The 26,870-nt window shown below is 50.8% G+C and overlaps 1 long non-coding RNA gene across 1 annotated transcript in view; it reads left to right on the top strand.

Annotated features, from left to right (window-relative positions):
• The window catches only part of LOC142268477 (uncharacterized), a 40,132-nt gene extending 29,566 nt beyond the window's left edge, over window positions 1-10,566 (top strand). The window contains exons 2-3 of the long non-coding RNA XR_012734159.1: window positions 6,619-6,710; window positions 10,489-10,566. This is a non-coding gene — a long non-coding RNA (uncharacterized LOC142268477). The remainder of the gene's footprint in view (window positions 1-6,618; window positions 6,711-10,488) is intronic.
• Window positions 10,567-26,870: the final 16,304 nt, after the last annotated feature.

The following is a 26,870-nucleotide window of genomic DNA, read 5'->3' as shown; positions in this document are numbered from 1 at the left end:
GGACAACTACAAGGATTCTGGAATAGTGGTCCACCATGGTGAAGGCATACATATAGCCACTTCTGCTGGGCGTCAGTTTGACATGGTCTAAGGCTACAAGTCCCAATGGCTACTTGGTGGTGATTGGCTGCAGCGGTGCTTTCTGGTTACCATGGTGTTTTCTTCTTCAGCAGCAAGGACCACAGTTTCTGCACCAATTTTCTTATGGCTTTTCTCATACTAATTCAGTAGAACCTGTCACGCAGTAGTACTTCAAGCTTCTTCCAGCCGAAGTGTCCTGTCCTGTTATGGTAAGCTTCCAATACCATTGGGACATCTCTCTTCGGGACTACTATCTGGTACACTGTCTTGGGTCTTTGGGTTGATGAACCACCTACACAGTTTCTCCTGATGGATAAACAGTCGACCTCTCTCTTTCCACAGATGTTGGGCTTCTTGAGGCGCACCTGGTTTCAGATGAGTCTGGTTGTGTTAGTAGCTTCTTGACCATGGCAACAGCTGGATCACTGTCCTGAGTTTCCTTACATTGCTGATGTGGCAAGGGATTCAAGACACCTTCTGCACCTCTGCAATGGACTTGCTGACACTGTGATGTCCTCAGGCGATGGAAGGCTGGTAATTCAATTTCTACCAGTCCATCTTCATCTCTTCCATCCTCTGGCAGGTGAGACATCCTGGACAGGGCATCGGCATTGCCATTTTTGCGACCAGCTCGATACTTGATGGTAAATTCGTAGTTTGCTAGTCGAGCCACGCAGCGCTGCTCTAGTGCACCCAGCTTTTCAGTGTCCAGATGAGTAAAGCGGGCTTTACACGCTACGATATATCTAACAAGATGTCGGCGGGGTCACGTCGTAAGTGACACACATCCGGCATCGTTAGCCATATCGTAGTGTGTGCCAGCAATGAACGAGCAGAAATACTCATTCATCGTTCCCGTGGCAGCACACGTTGCTCCGTGTGACACTACGGGAACGATGAACACAGCTTACCTGCGTCCCGCCGGCAATGTGGAAGGAAGGAGGTGGGCGGGATGTTTACGTCCCGCTAATCTCCGCCTCTCCGCTTCTATTGGCCGGCCGCTGTGTGATGTCGCTGTGATGCCGAACGTCCCTCCCCCTACAGGAAGTAGCCCGTGCTGCACAAACGATGGGGGCGTGTGCGATCGCAAATGTGATCGCACACCAAATTGAAGCGTGTAAAGCAGCCTTTAGAGGATTGTTATCCGTGAACACAGTGAACTTGGCAGATGCTAGGTAGTGCTTGAACCTTTCTGTCACTGTCCAGACCAGGGCCAGGAACTCTAACTTGAAGGAGCTGTAATTCACTGGGTTCCTTTTGGTAGGACGGAGTTTCCCGCTTGCATAGGCAACCACACATTCCTTGCCCTTCTGCACTTGCGACAACACAGCTCCCAGTCTCACATTGCTGGCATCAGTGTACAGCACGAATAGTAGATTATAGTCAGGATAGGCCAAGATTTCTTCACCTGTTAGGGCTTCCTTCATGAGGTTGAAGGCATTCTCCTCTTTTTCATCTCAATGGAATGGAAGTTTGGAGGACTTGCTCTTGGCCTTCTGGCCTACCAAGGGATCCTGAATTGGTGCTGCCATCTTCGTATAGCCTGGGATATACCTCCTACCCCACGAGGCCCAGGAACTGACATACCTTCTTGACAGTAGTAGGCCTGGCCCAATTCTGGATAGCAGTGATCTTATCTGGATCTGGTGCTAGACCCTCTGCGCTGACCACGTGTCCAAGATGCTGAACCTTGGGCTTCACCAGGTGAAATTTGGATGGTTTCAGCTTCATCCCGTACTTTGACAATCAAATACCTCAGCCAGGTTCTTCAGGTGCTCCTCATAGGTCTTAGAATACACTGTCATCCAGGTAAAATAGCACGGTCTCAAAGTTACGGTGTCACAGACAACACTCCATCAGTCTTTGAAATGTCCCGGGTGCGTTGCAGAGTCCAAATGGCATACTGTTGAATTCACACAGTCCCATGGGTGTTGTGAATGCAGTCTTCTGGCGATCTTCTTCTGCTACAGAGACCTGCCAATACCCACTGGTAAGGTCTAAGGTGGAAAAACAATTGGAAGCTTTCAATGCAGCTAAGGATTCCTCTGTGTGGTAAGGGGTAAGCATCTTTATGTGTTATGCAATTTATCTGTCTATAATTTACACACACATTCTCATTGTGCCATCCTTTTTCTTGACTAGGACCAGGGGAGCTGCCCAGGGGCTACAACTATCTCTGATAACCCCAGCCTCCTTCATGTCCCGTAACATCTCCAGGGCACACTGATAGTGAGGTGGTGGCATAGGTCTTTAATGGGGGGATGAATTCCTGAGGGGATGTGATGGTATACCCCTTTTACCCTCCCAAAATCAAGGGGGTGCTTAATAAAACTTGTTCATACTCCTTTACTACCCAATAGACTTCTTGTTTCTGGTAAGAAGGAGTAGAGTCCGTTCTCACGTGTAGCTCTTGACACCATCCTTCTAAGTTTTCTGGGGTACAGCTACCCTCTGTCGGCTCTGATGGGACTAAGGATTTAACTGCCTTAAGTGCATGTTCACTGACAGTGAATAGTTTGGCAATTGTGGCATACCTTGTCAATTTAGCCTCCTCCTCACCACAATTTAATATGCGTACAGGTACCCTACCCCTGCGCACATCAACCACCAAACGGGCTGTTAGTACCGTAGACCAATTTTCTGAGTATACGGGTTTTACCATGGCCTGATAATCCTGCCCTCTAAGGCCTACACCATATCATCATTTCACTTCTTGGGGGTAACATAATAGGGACAGAGTCTGTTGCACGTACTTTGCCAATTTCCCCACCAGATAGGTTTACCTGTTGTCTCAGCAGGAGGGCTCGAATCTCCTTTTGCAGGGCCCTGTGCTGTCCAGCATCGGCGGTTTTGGCAAGCTGTTGAAGCAAAAATATCACTTCACCCAGGCAATTCTCAATTACATTTGTACCTAGGATCACCTGGGGATTTTTCTCATTGGTGTCAGTTGCAACCACAATCAACCTTTGGTGCTTGAGTTCCACCCTCCCTACCTTAATGGTCATCTGCTTGAACTCTATTTGAGTCAGTAGTTAACCCGTTGACAGCATATATGGTGAGATCAGAGTTCGGACGGGTGAGCTCATCATCAGACCAAAATCTTTTATACAGTACATAAAGTATAGTGGTTACCTGCGAACTGGTGTCCAACAAAGCGTATGTTGGGATCCCATCCAAGGTGATGAATAGAATGGGTCGTCCTCCCACATATCGGTCATGCCAATCATATGGGCCTTGTAAATCTATTCCTGGGGACTGGCCCTTGGCCTCAGGGGTTGCTCGTTAAAAGAACACAGTCGAGCAAAGTGTCCGGATTTGCTGCAACGCCTGCAAATAGGTCGTCCTGTCGAGTCGCAACGGTCATTGGATCTTCCTCAAAGTGGGGGAATCCTCCTTGCTCGCATCCAGGGGACATCCTCAGGGCAATTAGCTAGCTGGATCTTCTCCGATGACTTGGGTTCCGGCTTAAGCAGCATGGCTTTCAGAATCGAGGCCACATCCTTGCTCAGTTCTTGCACCTGGGAACGTAGGTCAGAGGAGGCAGCAGATGCTGCTGTGTGCGCAATAGTCTCCACTGTGACTGCAGAAGTCTCTTGTTTCACGGTTACAAGGGTGCCTGGAATTGGAGAAGACACCCGGTCAGCAATAGCAGGGTGTTGCAGGGCCTTGATGGCTCGATCCTTTAAGACAGCAAAGTCCACATCGGGATGTTCTAAGGACCACAAATGCAATTGCTTGCAATCCTCAAACGACTGCAACCCCTGTAGGAACTGTTCAACCAGCATTTTGTTAGCTTCCTGATCATTAACAGGATCTACATATTTCAGACTCCTAAGGTTTGACTGGAGCCGGAGGGCATAGTCTCTGATGTTATTTTGCGATCATTGGTGACAATTATAAAACCACATTTGCAACTCCGCTTCAGTGCGAGTTTTAAAAGCAAGCCGCAGCTTTTCAAAAATGGTAGTCACTGAGTCCCGATCAGCATCCAACCAGATTTCCACCGCCAATTTAGCGGCATCGGTTAACTGTCCCAGGAAAACGGATACCCGCTGTTTGCCAGTCATTGCATACATGTCCAGTACTGTACATATCTTCGTTTTAAAGCCGATTTAAAGTATCCGGTTTACCGTCATACTAGGGGAGCCACGCCGCTCCTGGAACATATGGTAGGGGGATCGGCATGATCAGCGCTGCTGCTCCGGATGCTGCTGCTGCTACTGGCGCTCTTTGACCTGATCCCGCCGCACTGCCGCTGCCGTCTATCTTGCTCTCCCCCTTGGTTTTTCAGAACCACTCTCGCGGGGCTGGGGCACTGGGTGAATTTCCGGGTTGGGCGGTGACACTGCTTCCGCTCTGGGCTTCGTGGGCGGGGCTCTGGTTTTGCGCCCTTCCAAGCTGTGATGCAGCAGTTTTACAGTCCGAAATGGTGGCTTTTTTCAAAACGTTGAAATAATCCATCCATAAGGCTTTTTTCAAAACGTTGAAATAATCCATCCATAAGGCGCGCTTGTCACCCGTTTTCATGGGTCTAGTTACAATCCTGCCGACTACGCCAGTTTTTGGTCTATGGTGTCCTGGGGCAATGGGATACCCTGGTCCCAGGCTGGTAGCACTCAGTGGGGGTCGTGGCCGGTGCCTGGTCCCTAACCCCTGGGGTCGGTTCCGAATAAAAATAAAAAAACTAAAAATAAAATAAAAAAAAAAGGGATTCAAATAAAACTGGGATTATAGTGAGAGTGTGACTACGCCACTCGCGGTGTGTGGCCAGTAATTGTGGAGGCTACCGCTGCCAAGTCCTGCTGGGGCTGATAGAGTGGGGGCAGAGATGATAGTTTGGCCCTCCGCGAGCAGGGCTCGGGACCCCTGTGGTCGGTGTAGAGGATAGTGCGAGGCACGGCGATAATAATGTAGACCAGACAGGGCAATTGCAGTTCAGTCTTTTTACTCACAGCTGGTGACGTGGCCTGGGAACGTGCCGGATTTCAGGTTTGCCAGAGTCCCGTCTCTCTGTGCCAGTTTGACCTGGGCCACTTGCCCACCTGTGCACCCTTTACTGGTGTGGTCCTCCCTGGCCTGAAACACTTGGAGGTCCACCTGGCGTGTCTGTGTCCTACCGCTGGCAGCGCGGACTATTTAAGGTTATTGGTTCCGGTCCTCTCTGTGCTGCTGTTGCCTCAGACGTTTCCTTGGTGACAAGGGATCCTCGAGACCCCCTCGCATGGCAGAATTGACAGTGGACCTGGAGTAACTAACTGTCCCGGGGATCTGCGCCCTGCTGTGTGCGGAGTAGTGAGGGCACTCGATTCCTGCTCCCACAGGTTCCCACGGTTCGTGGAGTCGGGTCACATACTCCTCAGCTACTCCCCTCCTGTAGTGGCTTGCTGTTACTACCACAGGTCCTTACACTTCAGCTGTCCACCGTCAACTGAACTGTCAACTGACAACTTCCTGTCAGGCCACAGGCCCCTCCCCCTGGTCTAGGTCTCTCCATGTAGGTTGGCTGCCTATTAACCAGTAGTGCCCAGCCTTGTCACCTGTTACTAGGGAGTCTCCCAACCTGATTCTGGGTGTGTGTCCTGAAGGTGCTGGTGTGTTTACTGGCACAGTTGTCTGAGACTTGAGCTTCCACAGGGCTTGTAGCTTTTTGTGGCACCTGTTACCGCAGGGGTGCTACATATCTATTTATCTATCTATTCCATTTCAGTATCATCCATTTTTTTCAGGTACGTGTCACATAGATACATGAATAACCACATGGATTTAGAACACAGAATGTGCCACGCGTGTTTTTTTTGTTTTTTTTTTTTACTGGATGTGTGAAGGGGGCCTAACACAGATTTTTAGTGATACGTCTGTTAACAAAGTGTTTGTTTTAGCTTCAGTAGATTATCATTGCTGCACATGGTCAGGTAGCTCGGCATGCCCCCTGCTGTGATTATCAGCCCCCTATCCATAGACATTGTATATAGAGAGCCAGATTGACATGATTCATCGCCCCAATAGTCTAATATTAGACGTGTACACACGTCAGCAGAATACAACAGTTAGTTGCACGTGCTGACTTGTTGGAAGTGATTCTGGTTGCATTTTGTGGTCCCACTATCTATTTTGAAAACACTTTTTTTTTTTTTGTGTTGACTTTTTTCCTTTCACCCATATTATAAAAGATCTCTTTATTTTTGGAATACCTGTTTATATTGTCTACTGTAGATACTGTACACTCCATCTTTATACTGCCATTGTTGCCGCATATTTGTTACAGGTCATATGCCTATTTGTAGCAACCTAGCATTTTAGATTTTACTCAGTTCTAAATAAATGCAAAAACCGTTTCTATAATGTAATTTTTGCACATTTAACATACGGAATGCACCATTTTGATACATTAGTGAAACGCTCATTCGCATACATTGATACATCTTTGTTGTGTTAAAATTCTAAGAAAACTCCTCTATTGTGTATTAGGGAGATAAAGCAATTTGTGTGTGTACATTGTAAATATTGCTAATATGTTTTTTTTTTTTAAATCTGCAGCTTGTGAAGAGCTATAAAGAGTTAAAATACCAAAGATCAGTTTCTTCAGAAGCTGCTGGACTTCCTGGACACACCACTTCACTGCAGGGCGTGTGAGTAGTGCTGAAAAGCATTTCCATTGTGATTTATATGAAGTTATCAAATTTAAGGAGGACTTTCAGTGTATATTTACATTTTTACCCACGCCAATTGGCACTGTTATATTGATTCCAGAAGGTTTTTTTTCTTATTTTTTTCTGTGCCTCAACATGCTAAGGCTAGTTTCACACTTGCGTTGAGCGGCATCCGTTGCATTGCGTTGTGTGACGGATGCAACGGATGTGTTGCATATAGTGGCACAACGGATGCTGCAAAACAACGCAATTCGTTTTGTTTAGTTTTTTTTTATAGTTTTACCGTCGGCAGACTATTGTGAACGATCAGCTGATCGCTAGTCCGCCGCCGGGTGATCAGTCGATCACTCACAGTAGCCGGGTGATCAGCCGATCACTCACAGTAGCCGGCCGCCGGGTGATCAGCCGATCACTCACAGTAGCCGGTGGCCGGGTGATCAGCTGATCGTTCGGTCGCCGACAATGTATGCGGGGGGCGGGAGCGAAGGGCGGAGTGCGGTGGGTGGAGCCGAGCAGGGCCATGGCTGAGGACGTCAGTGCCGCGGGGACTGCATCGCTGGGGGACAGGTGAGTGAGTGTGAAAGTGTGTGAGTGCGTGCGATTGTGTGTGTGCGTGCGATTGTGTGTGTGTATACGGAGTGCGGGGAGGGGGCGGAGCCGAGTAGGGAAGTGTCGGGCTCCTGGCACACGTAACCAGGGTTCCTTGGTTACCCAATGTGTACCCTGGTTACGGGTGGAGGGAGCCGGAGAGAGCATGCGCTGTGAAATACAAAGGATTCCGCTGCTCAAAAAAACGTTACATGCTGCGTTCCTTCCGCCCAACGCAGCGTCAAAATAACGACGCTGCGTCGGCCGGCGGATGCAACACTGACACTTGCGTTACAGTGTGTCATCCATACAAGTCTATGGAGAATAGCGCAGTGCGTTAACGGACTGCGCTATTCTCCATAGTGACAGACTCCGCTGAACGCAAGTGTGAAACTAGCCTAAAGCTTTGTGAACCAGCAAATAAGGTGCAAATTTTCCCTTTAGCCACCTGGCCGTACACCGCATAACCTTATTGTTGGTGTGCGATGTTTTCATTGGCCAGCATCAGAGGGGAAAAACCAGACTCCCGCAAACAATGTTCTGCTGATTACGCCCAGTTGGTTTACAATACTTTTTTGTGTTTATTTGTGAAAATATAAGAAGTTTGGCAAAAAATTCCAAGTTTTCAAACTTTTAAACCAGTTATGTCACACAAAATAGTTAATAAATAACATTTCCCACATATCTACTTAACATCAGCGCAATTTTTTGAAACATCATTTTTGTTTTTGGTTAGGAAGTTAGAAAGGTTCAAATTGTATCAGCAACTGTGACTCCCTGGACTAGCCAGGTAGTCACAGACATACCAACACCCCCCCCCACCCTAGACAGTAACAACAGTCAGACAAAAACCCTTGTTGCCTCCCTCCAGGGTCTGATGTCCACACCAGGTGGGGCGGAGCCCCACCGAGGAGTTCACAGGCCTGGAGGCGGGAAAAAGGAGACAGATCAGTTTTGGAGGTGAAAGTGAGAGGAGTAAACACTTCAGGTGTCTGGGTAGGAGCCCAGGCCCTGACAGCAAGGTTGGCAGACGGTGGTGGCCGTCTGCAGGAGTTGGTGGAACTCCGCAGAGCCCTAAGGACCGGGGTCGGGCGTCGGCCCGCCGGTACCGGACCGGGGAACGGAGTGAAGCTAAGCACACAGGCAGGGCCATCGAACTCCGACCAGGCTTGGAGCCGCCGTCAATAGTCAAATCCGAATGTGACAGGAACCCCAGGGGTTTCCTATGAACCAAGTCCCGATTGAAGGCAACAGTCCACCCAGAAAGGATATACAGCCACCGCCACAGGCTAGAGATCTAAGGGCCAGCGCCTGCGGGCAAAACGGGCTCCTACGGCACCTATACGCCGGGGAGCGGACTACCGGTGGGCATCCACAGGAGTCAAGAACATCTTCACAGGTGCAGGGAAAGACAGCCACCATCAGCTGTCCGGGGAGAGCACAACAACGCTGCAGCCGGCTGCGGGACCCGTCCATCCGGCCGTTTTGGTTTACTAGAGACTTTGTCAGTGATTGTCTGAGTGAGTACACCAGTGCCGTCCGGCACTGCACCGCGCTGTCCCTGCAACCCTGCACCCCAGCCGTCCAGCCTCCCCGTTACACCACCGGGCCCCGGGATCACCAACCCTTACCCACGGAGGAGACAACATCCTAGCTGCTCCCTACCATCTCTCCCGGGATCCCCGTCACCAGCAGTGGTGGTGCCATCATCACCATGTCCCGTGGGTGGCGTCACGAACAATCTCCCTAAACATACCACCCCCTTTTCACTCACGGGTGAGGAGCGCTGCTAGAGTCCCCGGGTCCGGTCCACCGCTCGAGCCACCGAGCAGCAGCAGCAGAAGCCACGGACCCGAGCGTGGCGAGCGCGTCCCCTCCGACTGCGACAAAACAACATTTACAAAATCATTTTTTAGGGACAACATCACATTTGAAGTGACTTTGAGGGGCCTAGGTGACAATACCCAACAAAAGTGACACCATTCTAAAAGCTGCACCCTTCAAACTGTTTAAAACCACATTTAAGAAGTTTATTAACCCTTCAGGTACTTCACAGGAACTAAAGCAATGTGGAAGGAAAATATGAAAATGTTACTTTTTTCCCACAACAATTATTTTATTTTTATATTGTTTATTTTAACTCCACATTTTGCATTTTCACAAGGGTAACAAGAGAAAAAGCACCTTAAAATGTTGTGCAATTTTTTATGAGTATACCAATACCCTGTGTGTGCTGGAAATCTACTTGTTTGGGCGCACGGCATTGCTCGGAAGGGAAGGAGCACCATTTAAATTTTAGAGCGGAAAATTGTCTGGAATAAATTGTGGACGGCCTTGTCATGTCTGAATAGTCTCTAATGTTCCTAAGCAGTGGCGCTTCCCCACAACTGACCCCCCTAGAGTGGCACGGCGCATGCGCCAGACCTCGGGCGCACTGGGTGGAGTCATGAGGTATGAAATTCAGTGATGAGGGACGGCGTAAAGCAGCAGGAGGCAGAATAACGGACACCAGACAGCCCGCCCCCGTGTACGATTAACAAGATTTGCACACGAAAAGGTACCACTTTATAAAGTATTTATTTTGGTCTAAAAGGGGGCACAATAACAGGAACCTTGCTAGAATGCAGCCCAAAAGCTGCAGAAGGCGAATCTTTTAGGTTTAGTGCAAAATTTCTGCTGACAGGTTCCCTTTAAATATGGCTCTCATTCCCTCCTTCACTTTATACTGTGCCATAAAAGTCGTTTTTGACCACATATGGGGTATTGGCATACTCAGAAGATAAGGCATCATACATTTTGATGTGCAATTTCTCCTGTTACACTTGTAAAAAAGTGTACAGACAGCCCGCCCCCGTGTACGATTAACAAGATTTGCATACGAAAAGGTACCACTTTATAAAGTATTTATTTTGGTCTAAAAGGGGGCACAATAACAGGAACCTTGCTAGAATGCAGCCCACGAGCTGCAGAAGGGGAATCCTTCTAAGTTTATATAATACAAGTACTACTGCGCTCACTAGAGTGGGTAAGAAGGGGTTTATGTGGGGGTGTCGGTCAGAAAAATAAATACAATAATTAGATATGGGTGAGAATGTGGTAAATGATACGCTATAATACTGGTAATATAAAAATATATAGGTTTTATTAAATAAATATAAAATTCATTCAGGGTAATGCACTAAAATGGAGGCTCAGAGTGGCACTGAAGAGCCAACTGGGTAGGTGTGAAAAAACCTGTCAAGAGAAGAGACAATCAGGGGTAAGTGTATTTGTATTTGGGATGACAGGTAATATGAAACTTGGGGGTAAAGAGATTTATTTGATTACCTGATGGTAGCACTTTTTGTTGACTAAAATTGGATAATTTGAATAAAAAGTAGAGTTAATGGGGGTTCTTAAAAAAAATAAAATAAAAAATAAAATATATATATAAAAACCCACCAGCGGAAGCCGACGGCATTGAGCCTATCATTGCTCCAGCACCCGTACCGGCGCCACGCAAAAGAAACGCCGGGAAGGTGCCCCATTCGGCCCTGAACCCAGCATTGATCCCGGTCCCGGAGGACACAGCGCCTGAGATTACAGCGGAAGCCAGTGCCGCAAGTCACGCTGACCGCTCCCAGACTCCCGGCCTCGGCTGAGGCACGGTGGGGAAGTAGCTGCCAGGCAGCAGAGCAGGCCTCGTCACAGCGGGGTCCCCCATTGCTGAAGGTGCCGGTTGTAGCCGGCACGGAGGAACTCCGTCTGGGCCCGTCTCCCGCGCAGGTTGACCCGGATCAGGCAGCAGAAGCTCCGTACTGGGAGCGTCAGCTGGGTAAAGAAATTGCCGCCCGGGAGAAACGGAAGGCGGAGGTTTTGTCCAGGACCTACACCAAAAAGGACAACCTTAGGAACGCCACCTTCCGGGTGCGGGGCCCGACCTACTAGGGCCCTTTTAACCCCCAGAAGGGATGGGGTTTTATCTTCGAGCTGGGCCTGGAGGCCGAGATATTCATGTCCCGGAGGGATGTGTACCCGCATCTGCCCATCGGCCATCCCGACCGAGACCTGGAGCCCGGGGAGTTGGTGGTCTACAGCCGGCACTGTGGGTAAAGGGGGTGGTTTGCCCTCGACGTGAGGAGGTGGGCAAAAACCGAGGCCCAGCACCACGCCCACCTCTCCCTGCCAACTTCACCTGATGGAGAAGAAAATGATTAGGTAGTGGTTCCCGGCTACCTTCAGTTTATAGTCCCCGTTGGGTCTGTCTGTTGTCCCGTTTTCAAGTTCAAAAAGACAATGGTCATGAACTAAAAAAATAAAAAAAAAATAATATATAATAAAATATATATATAATATAATAGAATATAATATATATATATATATATATATATGCTGACCAACGCTTGTTGCCTCAAGAACAACAGCCTTTTTTTGTGCTTATACTTTATACTATAATTCTCTCCCTTGTGTTTTTTCATGACCATTTATATGTATATAAAAACTAATTTTAATTTGATTTTTTTTTATATATATATATATATATATGTGTGTGTGTGTATTTGTATATAATATATATTTTAAATTAATATTTTTATTGTTTTAATATTTTTTTAATTTTTTTACTTTTAAATTGTATTTTATTTATACATTTTTTAGCCTCTGAACTCCTTATAGGATCAGGTCCTATCGGATCAAATTCAGAGGAATACAACATAACAACATATCAGGTATATACCTCCATTACTATCAGGATTAATTGTACAATTAAACTCTTAATGGATAACCTGTGATTTTCATTTCTACAGGTCATTTTTAACACTCCATCCATGTGGGATAGTGAGCCTTCCTGTGTTTCACATAAAGGTATCTGCACTCAGGCTGCTCATAAAGATAATCTCACATGTTATATTAATTTCAATAGGTAATCCTGCATTTTCTCTGTTTTGTTATGTTTTTTTAAGAACCCACCCTTAACTCCACTTTTTCTTCAAATTATCCAATTTTAGTCAACAAAAACTGCTACCATCAGGTAATAAAATAAATCTCTACCCCAAGTTTCATATTACCTGTCATCCCAAATACAAATACACTTACCCGTTTCTCTTTTCGTGACAGGTTTTTCACACCTACCCAGTTTATATTAATTTAATAAAACCTGCATATTTTTATGTGACGCCCTGACAAAACCAGGTAGTCACAGTTAGGCCCCCGCATAAGAAGTAGAAAGATTTAGGTTTAGACAGCCCGGGGCGGGAAAACAAGCAGTCGAGTCTGAAGCTCGAGTTGGAGAGGAGTGTGGGCTGGAGCTAAGTGTAGCTCCAGCAGGAGTAGTCCAAACTGAACGGTACCAGGGTAGGAGCCCTGGTGCCTCTGGCTAGGTGGCAGACGGTGATCTCCATCAGCAGGAGATGGGAAGACAGCTCGGTGGAACGGAGGTGGACCGCGACAGGGTTGTAGCCCGCCGGTATCGACACGGGGAACCGACCTGGAAACTGTAGCACAAAGGGGGGTACTCGGACCCTGAAGCCAGAAACCGGAACCAAGCGGACTGGTTAATTAACAGATTGAGGCCAGGACTAGAGGTTCTGTTCCACCCAAAGTCCCTCATAGAAGACAACAGCCCACTGATAGGGATAAGAGGTCACCGCCAGGGCCCATAGATCCCACGGGCCAGCATCTGCGGGCACGGCTCCTCAGGCCACATCCAGCTGAGAGCGGACTCCTATGTTTCACACTAGGAAGTCATTCTTACACAAAACAGTGCAGAGGAAAGAGATCGAGACCACCAGCCGGGTGGGGGACCTGAATGCAACCGGCCGCGGCACCGGCCACCATCACCTTGGTTTACCAGAGACTTGTGTTAATTATTAACTGTGAGTAAACATGCATTCCCCTGCCGTCACTGCACCCTGCACTATAGCCACTGGGCCCCGGGGCCACCATCCCTGCCCACGGAGGGGTAAACAACTTGCTGCAGCTACACCTCCCCCGGGTGCCCCATCATGGCAGCGGTGGTGTCCCAACTCACCACACACCGTGGGTGGCGTCACGAACTTAATACGGCCTAGCCCGTACATTTACGTTCCCCCCCCCCCATTTTATTCGGCGTCTCCGCGAGACCCCCGGGTCCGGAGACCCTCGAGCCACCACCCCTGAAGGCCCGGACCCGAGCAGTGCCGGCTGCTGGCACAGGGGTGGCACACCCCGAAACCTGGCGTCACGAACAGGATATTTACCCATCTACTTACCTTGTGGAAGTGCGCCTTGTATTGGACAGTCAGCGGGGATCCGTTGCAAAATTTTCAGAAGTCGCCATTTTTGTCGCCATTTTTAGGCGCGAAAACTGCAGCCCAGCGTCTTCTTCCCTGCGAAAAGGGCGAGAAAGCTGAATCCCCGCCCCCTGGGAACACGACCAAAAAGCGAGGCTGGAAGTCGAAAAACGAAACTAGCAAGCCGCAAAGAGGAGTGCCGGCAAAAGACCAAGGGGGGGCGGGTGAAGATTCTGCAACATGTGACCGAGTAGATAAAGGGCAGGGACTTCAGGACCTTGCCACCCTTCTTGTTCCTGGCAACCACCTGTGCAACATGGCCGACCCATCTGGCAAGCCCGGAGTGCAGGAGCCCGTGCCCGGAACCGCCGCCTGGATAGAGGCCCAGACAGAGAGTATGTGCCCGCCGGATCCAGGCACAGGAGAGCTTCATCCTCAAGCAGTGGACGGCCGAAATGGCGGAGTTGGCTGCAGCCGTTCGGGCCCGTGAAGTGGAGGCAGCCTTGGAGGAGCAGGTAAGCGACTCACGCCCCTACGTCCCTCAGGGACCGGCCGACCAGGCTGAGGGGCCCGGCCTGCCCCTGCCCACCACACTGCCTCCCTCACCGCCTGCACCTGCTGCCGACACCCCACTCTGTCCGCTGTACCCAGCAACGATAGCGGTTCCCGTCCCTTCTACCCGAGAGGACGCACCAGCGGAAGCCGACGGCATTGAGCCTATCATCGCTCCAGCACCTGTACCGGCGCCACGCAAAACAAATGCCGGGAAGGTGCCCCATTCGGCCCTGAACCCAGCATTGATCCCGGTCCCTGAGGACACAGCGCCTGAGATTACAACGGAAGCCAGCTGACCGCTCCCAGACTCCCGGCCTCGGCTGAGGCACGGTGGGGAAGTAGCTGCCAGGCAGCAGAGCAGGCCACGTCACAGCGGGGTCCCCCATTGCCGAAGGTGTCGGTTGTAGCTGGCATGGAGGAACTCCGGCTGGGCCCGTCTCCCGCGCAGGTTGACCCGGATCAGGCAGCAGAAGCCCCGTACTGGGAGCGTCAGCTGGCTAAAGAAATTGCCGCCCGGGATAAACGGAAGGCGGAGGTTTTGTCCAGGACCTACACCGAAAAGGACAACCTTAGCAACGCCACCTTCCGGGTGCGGGGCCTGACCTACTAGGGCCCTTTTTAACCCCCAGAAGGGATGGGGTTTTATCTTCGAGCCGGGCCTGAAGGCAGAGATATTAGTGTCCCGGAGGGATGTGTACCCGCATCTGCCCATCGGCCATCCCGACCGAGACCTGGAGCCCGGGGAGTTGGTGGTCTACAGCCGCCACTGCGGGTAAAGGGGGTGGTTTGCCCTCGACGTGAGGAGGTGGGCAAAAACCGAGGCCCAGCACCACGCCCACATCTCCCTGCCAACTTCACCTGATGGAGAAGAAAATGATTAGGTAGTGGTTCCCGGCTACCTTCAGTTTATAGTCCCCATTGGGTCTGTCTGTTGTCCCGTTTTCAAGTTCAAAAAGACAATGGTCATGAACTTGCTGGCCAACCCATAAACTATTGGGTCTTGTAAATAGCCCCCGAATAAAAAATTAAACAAGGGAGCGCATGTGAAGGGTCTGGGAGATAGCGGTGAGGAGGAGAAAAAGAAACTGCTCACCTGATGTGGTTGTACATCCCTCGCACAACCACGGTTTAAGACGGGAGTTTGGTATCAGTAATCTTCTAACCTGTTAGCCCACGATGTCCATCCCGGGAAGCAGATTCCTGAAAAGCTGGTCACGTGACATATCACTGGGCGTCTCTGGTAATCTGACCTCCTTACCAAGCAGCTCTTGCCGTGAACCCACAGAGGGGAAGATCAGCAGTAAACAATGGAAGCACGGTCTGATAGAGCGCTAGGGAGGCCACTGGCAGCCCGCCAGGATATCCACCTGATGAAGAGATTGTGTATATCAAAACGCGTTGTGGCTGATAGATTAATTTTTGTAGAATTTATTGTTTTCTAATACTGTGGCCTCCCTAGCGCTCTATCAGACCGTGCTTCCATTCTTTATTGTAAATAGCCCCCGACCTACCTTCTCATCCTGCAGCAGCCTCCGGAGAGGCTGATTGGAGGAAGGGCCTGCGGTGGAGTAGGCTGAGGCCCAGTCACCATTGGGACCGGTGGCTATCCTCCAGGTCAGGGGTCCCCTGGAGGTGGGGCCCTTGAGAAAAGACTGCCGGGTAAGGAACTTTTTACCCGGTCCGTTTGGGTAACACCCGGACTTAACCTGGACTTGGGCAAGGGGTGCTAACCTGTGTTTTAGAGGTGGCATCAGGGCTAGGTTGTTTTGGGTGGGTGAGGTGAAAAGGACCTGGTCCGTCCCGTCCCGGTTATTTAAATGTGCAACGTTGAAGCAAAATACCTCCCGTAAGGGAAGAGTTAAAAATATACTTGATTGTAAATATGTTATTATACTTGTAAAATGTTTTACCCCTTTTATCTTCCAGTTCAATAAACAGTGGTGGTCGGACAGCCCGCGGACGGTCTGTATTCATCCAAGGGGGGAGTGTGACGCCCTGGCAAAACCAGGTAGTCACAGATAGGCCCCCACATAACACCTTCCCTCTTTAGGCAACACACAGCCGACCTGAAACCCTAGTTACTAGTTACCCCCCCTTAGGGAAAGATAGATTCACTAGTGGGCGTGACCAGGCGGTTGGGACACGCCCACCTAGGGGTTTAGACAGCCCGGGGCGGGTAATCAAGCAGTCGAGTCTGAAGCTCGAGTTGGATAGGAGTGTGGGCTGGAGCTAAGTGTAGCTCCAGCAGGAGTAGTCCAAACTGAACGGTATCAGGGTAGGAGCCCTGGTGCCTCTGGCTAGGTGGCAAACAGTGGTCTCCATCAGCAGGAGACGGGAAGACTGCTCGGTGGAACCGAGGTGGACCGGGACATGGTTGTAGCCTGCCGCTACCGATACGGGGAACCGACCCGGAAACTGTAGCACAAAGGGGGGTACTCGGACCCTGAAGCTAGAAACCGGAACCAAGCGGACTGGTTAATTAACCGATTTGAGGCCAGGACTAGAGGTTCTGTCCCACCCAAAGTCCCTCATAGAAGACAACAGCCCACCGATAGGGATAAGAGGTCACCGCCAGGGCCCATAGATCCCACGGGCCAGCGTCTGTGGGTACGACTCCTCAGGCCACATCCAGTTGGGAGCGGACTCCTACATTTCACACTAGGAAGTCATTCTTACACAAAACAGTGCAGAGGAAAGAGATCGAGACCACCAGCCGGGTGGGGGACCTGAATGCAACCGGCCGCGGCACCGGCCACCATCACCTTGGTTTACCAGAGACTTGTGTGAGTTAACTGTGAGTAGGCATGCATTCCCCTGCCGTCACTGCACCCTGCACCCTGCACCCCGGGGCTACTGGGCCCCGGGGCTACCATCCCTGCCCACGGATGGGTAAACAACTTGCTGCCGCTACAGCTCCCCCGGGTGCCCCATCACAGCAGCGGTGGTGTCCCAACTCGCCACACACCGTGGGTGGCGTCACGAACTTAATACGGCCTAGCCCGTACATTTACGCCCCCCCCTCCCATTTTATTCGGCGTGTCCGCGAGACCCCCGGGTCCGGAGACCCTCGAGCCACCACCCCTGCTGGCACGTGGGCGGCACATTTATATTACCAGTATTATAGCGTATCATTTACCACATTCTCACCCATATCTAATTATTTTATTTATTTTTCTGACCAATACCCCTACATAAACCCCTTCTTACCCACTCTAGTGAGCGCAGTAGTACTTGTATTATATTTACCCTTACTATGATAGGCTTACACAGACCCTGCCTACAGTCATGGCCAAAGGTTTTGAGAATGCTACAAATATTAATTTTTACAAAGTCTACTACTTAAGCTTTCTAATGGCAATTTGCATATACTCCAGAATGTCATAAAGAGTGATCAGCTTAATAGCAATTACTTGCAAAGTCAATATTGGCTAAGAAAATGAACTTCAACCCCCAAAACACATTTCAACATCATTGCATTCCTGCCTTAAAAGGAGCAGCTAACATTGTTTTAGTGATTGTTCCATTAACACAGGTGTGGGTGTTGATGAGGACAGGGCTGGCGATCAATCAGTCATGATAAAGTAAGAATGACACCACTGGACACTTTAAAAGGAGGCTGGTGTTTGGTATCATTGTTTCTCTTCAGTTAACCATGGTTATCTCTAAAGAAACACGTGCAGCCATCATTGCTCTGCACAAAAATGGCCTAACAGGGAAGAGTATCGCAGCTACAAAGATTGCACCTCAGTCAACAATCTATCGCATCATCAAGAACTTCAAGGAGAGCGTTTCCATTGTTGCCAAAAAGGCTCCAGGGCGCCCAAGAAGGACCAGCAAACGCCAGGACCGTATCTTAAAATTGTTTCAGCTGCGGGATCGGACTACCAGCAGTGCCGAGCTAGCTCAGCAATGGCAGCAGGCTGGTGTGAGTACTTCTGCACGCACTGTGAGGCGGAGACTACTTGAGCAAGGCCTGGTTTCAAGGAGGGCAGCAAAGAAGCCACTTCTCTGCAGAAAAAACATCAGGGACCGACTGATATTCTGCAAAAGGTACAGGGAGTGGACTGCTGAGGACTGGGGTAAAGTCATTTTCTCAGATGAATCCCCTTTTCGATTGTTTGGGACATCTGGAAAACAGCTTATTAGGAGAAGAAGAGGTGAGCGCTACCACCAATCTTGTCTCATGCCAACTGTTAAGCATCCTGAAACGATTCATGTGTGGGGTTGCTTCTCAGCCAAGGGAATCGGCTCACTCACAGTCTTGCCTAAAAACACAGCCATGAATAAAGAATGGTACCAGAATGTCCTCCAAGAGCAACTTCCCCTAACTGTCCAAGAGCAGTTTGGCGCCCAACAATGCCTTTTCCAGCATGATGGAACACCTTGCCATAAAGAAAAGGTGATCACTAAATGGGCCATGGAACAAAACATAGAGATTTTGGGTCCATGGCCTGGAAACTCCCCATATCTTAATCCCATTGAGAACTTGTGGGCAATCATCAAGAGACGGGTGGACAAACAAAAACCAACAAATTCTGGCAAAATGCAAGCATTGCTTATGCAAAAATGGACAGCTATGAGTCAGGATTTGGTCCAGAAGTTGATTGAGAGCATGCCAGGGAGAATTGCAGAGGTCCTGAAGAAGAAGGGTCAACACTGCAAATATTGACTTGCTGCATTAACTCATTCTAACTGTCAATATAACCTTTTGGTACTCATAATATGATTGTAATTATATTTCTGTATGTGATGTAAACATCAGACAAACACAATTAAAAACCAGAGGGCAACAGATCATGTGAAAATATAATTTTGGTGTCATTCTCAAAACTTTTGACTGTACTACCTGTAGCTCCTACTAGTTCTAACACAGTTACAACTAGGTTCCCCCCTCCCCCATTATCCCCCTGAGTGAGCGCTAGTGTCCATTTTTAACATATTTAAGTTCAGATTTACTTGGAATAGTTTGCGGGTGCCATGTCACATTGGGAAAGCCCCTTAGGTGTCAGGACAGCAGAAACCTCCCACAAGTGACTCCATTTGACCCGAATGAATAAATCTAGGGCTGCAGTGAGAATCTTGACACTACAGGTGTATCACAAAATGTTATACTAATGGGTGATGAGCAAAAAATAATTACATTTTCACCACTAAAAGGTTTTTTTCACCCCACATTTCCAATTTTCACAAGGGGAATAGGTAAAAAAGGTCCAATAATGTGTTATACAATTTCGCCTGAACATGGCAATAGTCTACATGTGAGTGTACAGTACTGTTAGTCTGCACCACAGGGCTCTGGAGGGAAGGAGCGCCATTTGATTTTTGGAGCACAGATTTTCCTATAATAGTTTGCGGACTCCATTTTCAGAGTCCAAGTGCCAGAACAGAAGTAATCCCCTCAAGTGACCAAATGTTGTAAATTACTCCCCTCTGGGAATTCATTTATGTGTATAGTCTCTGGAAAACACCCATGTTGTGAAACCACAGGGAATGTTGCAAAATAAACATTTGCAAAAAAGTCCTTGTCGTTCCAAGTACATTATAGTGCCCTGTACTTAGTGCCCGGCTCATGATTCTGGAAATCTGCAGCCTTTACATTTAGGTGTGTTCTCCCCACTACAAGATTGCCAAACATGTGAGTGTTAACTGTGGTTAAAGCACATTGTGGAGCTCCGAAGGGACAGGTACATTTTCATTTTGAAGCACAGATTTTGCTGGATTTCTTTTGAGCTATAGTGCTTTTGCAGACCCTTTGTGCTATTAGTAGCTTTTAATACCCCTAATTTTTCCATTAACAGATGACAGACCTGAGTGGGGAATTGTGTTTTGAGTTAAATGTTATTTGGTGTCGATTTGGGTACAGACTATTTTGGATCAGTCCACATTTATCCTGTGCTCTATGCTGAGCACTTGCATCAGGGTCTCCATTTACATCTCCGAAATACGTGATCCAGGTGAAATCCCGATGGATCTACTGTGTTTTTCCAAAAATAAGACCGCCCGCAAAAATAAGCCCTAGCAGGGATTATCAGCATTTTCGGAGCAAGGCTTAAATATAAGCCCTCCCCCGAATATAAGCCCTAGTCGCGGATCAATAATGACGTGTCCGTGCAGCTAAAAAAGAAACAGATCCTGCAGGACACTTCATTATACCCAGCGAGCACCCCGCAATCACACTCCCAAGACGCTGAGCAGAGGACCTGCAGTGATCGCACACCCGCACACATCAGATCTCTCTCACACACACACACACACACACACAATCCGATTTCACACACACAATCAGATCTCACACACATCCGATCTCACACACATCCGATCTCACACACAAACAGATCGCACATATAATCAGATCGCACACACAAACATCGAATCACACACAAACATCGGATCGCACACATACTCACCACATCCAGCGACACCGATCTCTTCTCGCCGGCAGAATCCTGAGGAGCAGTGCGGTGGAGCGCAAGGACCTGCAGAACAGGACCTGCGGCCAGACACGTGACTTCCTCCCATTATTCCCTGTGGCCGATTGTGCTGGATGTGATGTGTGCAATCTGTGTGTGCGTGCGATCGGCTGTGTCTGTGATCTGCTGTGCGTGTCTGTGATCGGCTGTGTGATCTGCTGTGTGTGTCTACGGTCTGCTGTGTGTCTACGGTCTGCTGTGTGTCTACGGTCTGCTGTGTGTCTACGGTCTGCTGTGTGTCTACGGTCTGCTGTGTGTCTACGGTCTGCTGTGTGTCTACGGTCTGCTGTGTGTCTACGGTCTGCTGTGTGTGTGGTCTGCTGTGTGTGTGGTCTGCTGTGTGTGTGGTCTGCTGTGTGTGTGGTCTGCTGTGTGTGATCTATGTGTGTTTGCAATCGGCTGTGTGTGTCTGCGATCGGCTGTGTGTGTGATCTGCTGTGTGTCTGCGATCGGCTGTGTGATCTGTGTGTGCGCGATTGGCTGTGTGTGTGCGCGATTGGCTGTGTGTGTGCGCGATTGGCTGTGTGTGTGCGCGATTGGCTGTGTGTGTGTGCGATTGGTTGTGTGTGCGCGCGTGATCTGCTGTGTGTGTGTGATCTGCTGTGTATGTGTGTCTGCGATTGGCTGTGTGTGTAATCTGCTGTGTGTCTGTGATCTGCTGTGTGTTTGCGATCCGCTTTGTGTGTGTCTGCGATCGGCTGTGTGTGAGATCTGTGTGATCTGCTGTGTGTGTGTGTGTGTGTGTGTGTGTGTAATCGGCTGTGTGTGTGATCTGCTGTGTATGTGTGTCTGCGATCGGCTGTGTGTGTGTCTGCGCATCGGCTGTGTGTGTGTGTAATCGGCTGTGTGTGTGATCTGCTGTGTATGTGTGTCTGCGATCGGCTGTGTGTGTGTCTGCGCATCGGCTGTGTGTGTGTCTGCGCATCGGCTGTGTGTGTGATCTGCTGTGTGTCTGCGATCGGCTGTGTGATCTGCTGTGTGTTTCCGATCTGCTGTGTGTGTGTGTGTGTGCGCGCGATCGGCTGTGTGTGATGTGTGTGTGCGCGCGCGCACGCGATCGGGTGTGTGTGTGATCTGCTGTGTATGTGTTTCTGCAATCGGCTGTTTGTGTGATATGCTGTGTGTGTGTGATCTGCTGTGTGTGTGTCTGCGATCGGCTGTGTGTCTGCGATCGGCTGTGTGTGATCTGCTGTGTGTGATCTGCTGTGTGTGTGTGTGTCTGCGATCGACTGTGTGTTTTCTGTTGTGTGTCTGCGATCGGCTGTGTGTGTGTGTGATCTGCTGTGTGTGATCTGCTGTGTGTGATCTGCTGTGTGTGATCTGCTGTGTGTGTGTCTGCGATCGGCTGTGTGTCTGCGATCGGCTGTGTGTGATCTGCTGTGTGTGATCTGCTGTGTGTGTGTGTGTCTGCGATCGACTGTGTGTTTTCTGTTGTGTGTCTGCGATCGGCTGTGTGTGTGTGTGATCTGCTGTGTGTGATCTGCTGTGTGTGATCTGCTGTGTGTGATCTGCTGTGTGTGATCTGCTGTGTGTGATCTGCTGTGTGTGATCTGCTGTGTGTGATCTGCTGTGTGTGATATGGTGTGTGTGTGTCTGCGATATGGTGTGTGTGTGTCTGCGATATGGTGTGTGTGTGTCTGCGATATGGTGTGTGTGTGTCTGCGATATGGTGTGTGTGTGTCTGCGATATGGTGTGTGTGTGTCTGCGATATGGTGTGTGTGTGTCTGCGATATGGTGTGTGTGTGTCTGCGATATGGTGTGTGTGTGTCTGCGATATGGTGTGTGTGTGTCTGCGATATGGTGTGTGTGTGTCTGCGATATGGTGTGTGTGTGTCTGCGATATGGTGTGTGTGTGTGTCTGCGATCTGCTGTGTGGGTCTGCGATCGGCTGTGTGATCTGCTGTGTGTGTGTGATCTGCTGTGTGCTTCCGATCCGCTGTGTGTGTCTGCCATCTCCTGTGTGTGTGTGTGCGATCGTGTGTGTGTGCGCGATCGGCTGTGTATGTGTTTCTGCAATCGGCTGTGTGTGTGATCTGCTGTGTGTGTGTGATCTGCTGTGTGTGTGTGATCTGCTTTGTGTGTGTGTCTGCGATCGGCTGTGTGTCTGCGATCGGCTGTGTGTCTGCGATCGGCTGTGTGTCTGCGATCGGCTGTGTGTCTGCGATCGGCTGTGTGTCTGCGATCGGCTGTGTGTGTGTGTGATCTGCTGTGTGTGATCTGCTGTGTGTGTTTGCGATCTGTGTGTGTGTGTCTGTGATCGGCTGTGTGTGTTTGCCATCGGCTGTGTGCAATCGGCTGTGTGATCTGCTGTGTGTGTGTCTGCGATCGGCTGTGTGTGTGTCTGCGATCGGCTGTGTGTGTGTCTGCCATTGGCTGTGTGTGTCTGCCATTGGCTGTGTGTGGGGGCGATTGGCTGTGTGTGGGGGCGATTGGCTGTGTGTGGGGGCGATTGGCTGTGTGTGGGGGCGATTGGCTGTGTGTGGGGGCGATTGGCTGTGTGTGGGGGCGATTGGCTGTGTGTGGGGGCGATTGGCTGTGTGTGGGGGCGATTGGCTGTGTGTGGGGGCGATTGGCTGTGTGTGGGGGAGATTGGCTGTGTGTGGGGGAGATCGGTTGTGTGTGATCTGTTGTGTGAGATCTGCAATCGGCAGTGTGTGTGCCATCGGCTGTGTGTGTATGGGCGATCGGCTGTGTGTGTATGGGCGATCGGCTGTGTGTGTATGGGCGATCGGCTGTGTGTGTGTGTGCCATCGGCTGTGTGTGTGTGTGCCATCGGCTGTGTGTGTGTGTGCCATCGGCTGTGTGTGTGGGCGATCGGCTATGTGTGATCTGTTGTGTGTGATCTGCGATCGGCTGTGTGCCATCGGCTGTGTGTCTGCGATCGGCTGTGCGCGCGCGCGATCGGCTGTGTGTGTATGCGCACGATCGGCTGTGTGTGATCTGTTGTGTGTGTGTCTGTGATCGGCTGTGTGTGTGATCTGCTGTGTGTCTGCGATCGGCTGTGTGATCTGCTGTGTGTGTGTGATCTGTGTGTGATCTGCTGTGTGTTTGTGATCCGCTGTGTGTGTGTGTGATCTGCTTTGTGTGTGTGTGCGATCGGCTGTGTGTGTGTGATCTGCTGTATGTGTGTGGGTGCGTGCGATCGGCTGTGTGTGTGATCTGCTGTATGTGTGTGGGTGCGTGCGATCGGCTGTGTGTGTGATCTGCTGTGTGTGTGTCTGCGATCGGCTGTGTGTGTGATCTGCTGTGTGTCTGTGATCTGCTGTGTGTGTGATCTGCTGTGTGTATCTGCGATCGGCTGTGTGTGTTTGCCATCGGCTGTGTGCGATCGGCTGTGTGATCTGCTGTGTGTGTGTGTCTGCGATCGGCTGTGTGTGTGTCTGCGATCGGCTGTGTGTGGGGGCGATCGGCTGTGTGTGATCTGCGATCGGCTGTGTGTGATCTGCCATCGGCTGTGTGTGTGTGCCATCGGCTGTGTGTGTGTGCCATCGGCTGTGTGTGTGGGCGATCGGCTGTGTGTGTGTGTGCGCCATCGGCTGTGTGTGTGCCATCGGCTGTGTGTGTGCCATCGGCTGTGTGTGTGCCATTGGCTGTGTGTGCCATCAGCTGTGTGTGTGGGCGATCGGCTGTGTGTGATCTGTTGTGTGTGATCTGCGATCAGCTGTGTGTGCAATCGGCTGTGTGTGTCTGCGATCGGCTGTGCGCGCGATCGGCTGTGTGTGTGTGTGCACACAATCGACTGTGTGATCTGTTGTGTGTGATCTGCGATCAGCTGTGTGTGCGTGCCATCGGCTGTGTGTGTGTGTGTGTGTGTGTGTGTGTGTGTGTGTGCGTGATCCCTAGCAGTGATTTTCAGCATTTTCGGAGCAAGGCTTAAATATAAGCCCTCCCCCGAATATAAGCCCTAGTCAGGGATCAATAATAGTGTCCGTGCAGCTAAAAAAGAAACATATACTGCAAGACACTTGATTATACACAGCGGGCACCCCACAATCACACTCGCACACCTGCACACATCAGATCTCACACACGCATATCCGATCGCACACATAATCAGATTGCACACACAAACATCGGATCACACACACATCGGATCGCACACATACTCACCACATCCAGCGACACTGATCTCTTCTCGCCAGCAGAATCCTGAGGGGCAGTGCGGTGGAGCGCAAGGACCTGCAGCACAGCAGGTCGGACCTGCGGTCGGACATGTGACTTCCTCCCATCATTCCCTGCGGCCGGTTGCGCTGGATGTTACGTGATGCGTGCGATCTGTTGCGTGTGTGTGTGTGCGATTGGCTGTGTGTGTGATTTGCTGTGTCTACGATCTGTGTGTGTGCGATCGACTGTGTCTACGATCTGTGTGTGTGCGATCGGCTGTGTGTGTGGGCGATCGGCTATGTGTGATCTGTTGTGTGTGATCTGCGATCGGCTGTGTGTGCCATCGGCTGTGTGTCTGTGATCGGCTGTGCGAGCGCGCGATCAGCTGTGTGTGCATGCGATCGGCTGTGTGTGTATGTGCACGATCGGCTGTGTGATCTGTTGTGTGTGTGTGTGTGTGTGTGTCTGCGATCGGCTGTGTATGTGATCTGCTGTGTCTGCGGTCGGCTGTGTGTGTGTGTCTGCGATCGGCTGTGTGTGCGCGCGATCGGCTGTGTGTGATCTGCGATCGGCTGTGTGTGTGTGCCATCGGCTGTGTGTGTGGGCGATCGGCTGTGTGTGTGTGCCATCGGCTGTGTGTGTGCCATTGGCTGTGTGTGTGCCATTGGCTGTGTGTGCCATTGGCTGTGTGTGTGCCATTGGCTGTGTGTGTGCCATTGGCTGTGTGTGTGCCATTGGCTGTGTGTGTGCCATTGGCTGTGTGTGTGCCATTGGCTGTGTGTGTGCCATTGGCTGTGTGTGTGCCATTGGCTGTGTGTGTGGGCCATTGGCTGTGTGTGTGGGCCATTGGCTGTGTGTGTGGGCCATTGGCTGTGTGTGTGGGCCATTGGCTGTGTGTGTGGGCCATTGGCTGTGTGTGTGGGCCATCGGCTGTGTGTGTGTGTGCCATTGGCTGTGTGTGCCATCGGCTGTGTGTGTGGGCGATCGGCTGTGTGTGTGCCATTGGCTGTGTGTGTGCCATTGGCTGTGTGTGCCATTGGCTGTGTGTGTGCCATTGGCTGTGTGTGTGCCATTGGCTGTGTGTGTGCCATTGGCTGTGTGTGCCATCGGCTGTGTGTGTGGGCGATCGGCTGTGTGTGTGTGCCATTGGCTGTGTGTGTGCCATTGGCTGTGTGTGTGCCATTGGCTGTGTGTGTGCCATTGGCTGTGTGTGTGTGCCATTGGCTGTGTGTGTGGGCCATTGGCTGTGTGTGTGGGCCATTGGCTGTGTGTGTGGGCCATTGGCTGTGTGTGTGGGCCATTGGCTGTGTGTGTGGGCCATTGGCTGTGTGTGTGGGCCATTGGCTGTGTGTGTGGGCCATTGGCTGTGTGTGTGGGCCATTGGCTGTGTGTGTGGGCCATTGGCTGTGTGTGCCATTGGCTGTGTGTGTGGGCGATCGGCTGTGTGTGATCTGTTGTGTGTGATCTGCGATCGGCTGTGTGTGCCATCGGCTGTGTGTCTGCGATCGGCTGTGCGCGCGCGCATCGGATTGCACACATACTCACCACATCCAGCGACACTGATCTCTTCTCGCCGGCAGAATCCTGAGGGGCAGTGCGGTGGAGCGCAAGGACCTGCAGCACAGCAGGTCGGACCTGCGGTCGGACATGTGACTTCCTCCCATCATTCCCTGCGGCCGGTTGCGCTGGATGTTACGTGATGCGTGCGATCTGTTGTGTGTGTGTGTGTGCGATTGGCTGTGTGTGATTTGCTGTGTCTACGATCTGTGTGTGTGCGATCGGCTGTGTGCGATCGGCTGTGTCTACGATCTGTGTGTGCGCGCGATCGGCTGTGTGTGGGCGCGATCGGCTGTGTGTGGGCGCGATCGGCTGTGTGTGGGCGCGATCGGCTGTGTGTGGGCGCGATCGGCTGTGTGTGGGCGCGATCGGCTGTGTGTGGGCGCGATCGGCTGTGTGTGGGCGCGATCGGCTGTGTGGGGGCGCGATCGGCTGTGTGGGGGCGCGATCGGCTGTGTGGGGGCACGATCGGCTGTGTGCGCGCGCGATCGGCTGTGTGCGCGCGCGATCGGCTGTGTGCGCGCGCGATCGGCTGTGTGCGCGCGCGATCGGCTGTGTGCGCGCGCGATCGGCTGTGTGCGCGCGCGATCGGCTGTGTGCGCGCGCGATCGGCTGT

Source organism: Anomaloglossus baeobatrachus, unplaced genomic scaffold (assembly GCF_048569485.1).
Source record: "Anomaloglossus baeobatrachus isolate aAnoBae1 unplaced genomic scaffold, aAnoBae1.hap1 Scaffold_3027, whole genome shotgun sequence".
NCBI classification, from domain to species: domain Eukaryota; kingdom Metazoa; phylum Chordata; class Amphibia; order Anura; family Aromobatidae; genus Anomaloglossus; species Anomaloglossus baeobatrachus.
Note: the sequence above shows the minus strand (reverse complement) of the source record. Positions and strands in the feature narration are given on the sequence as shown.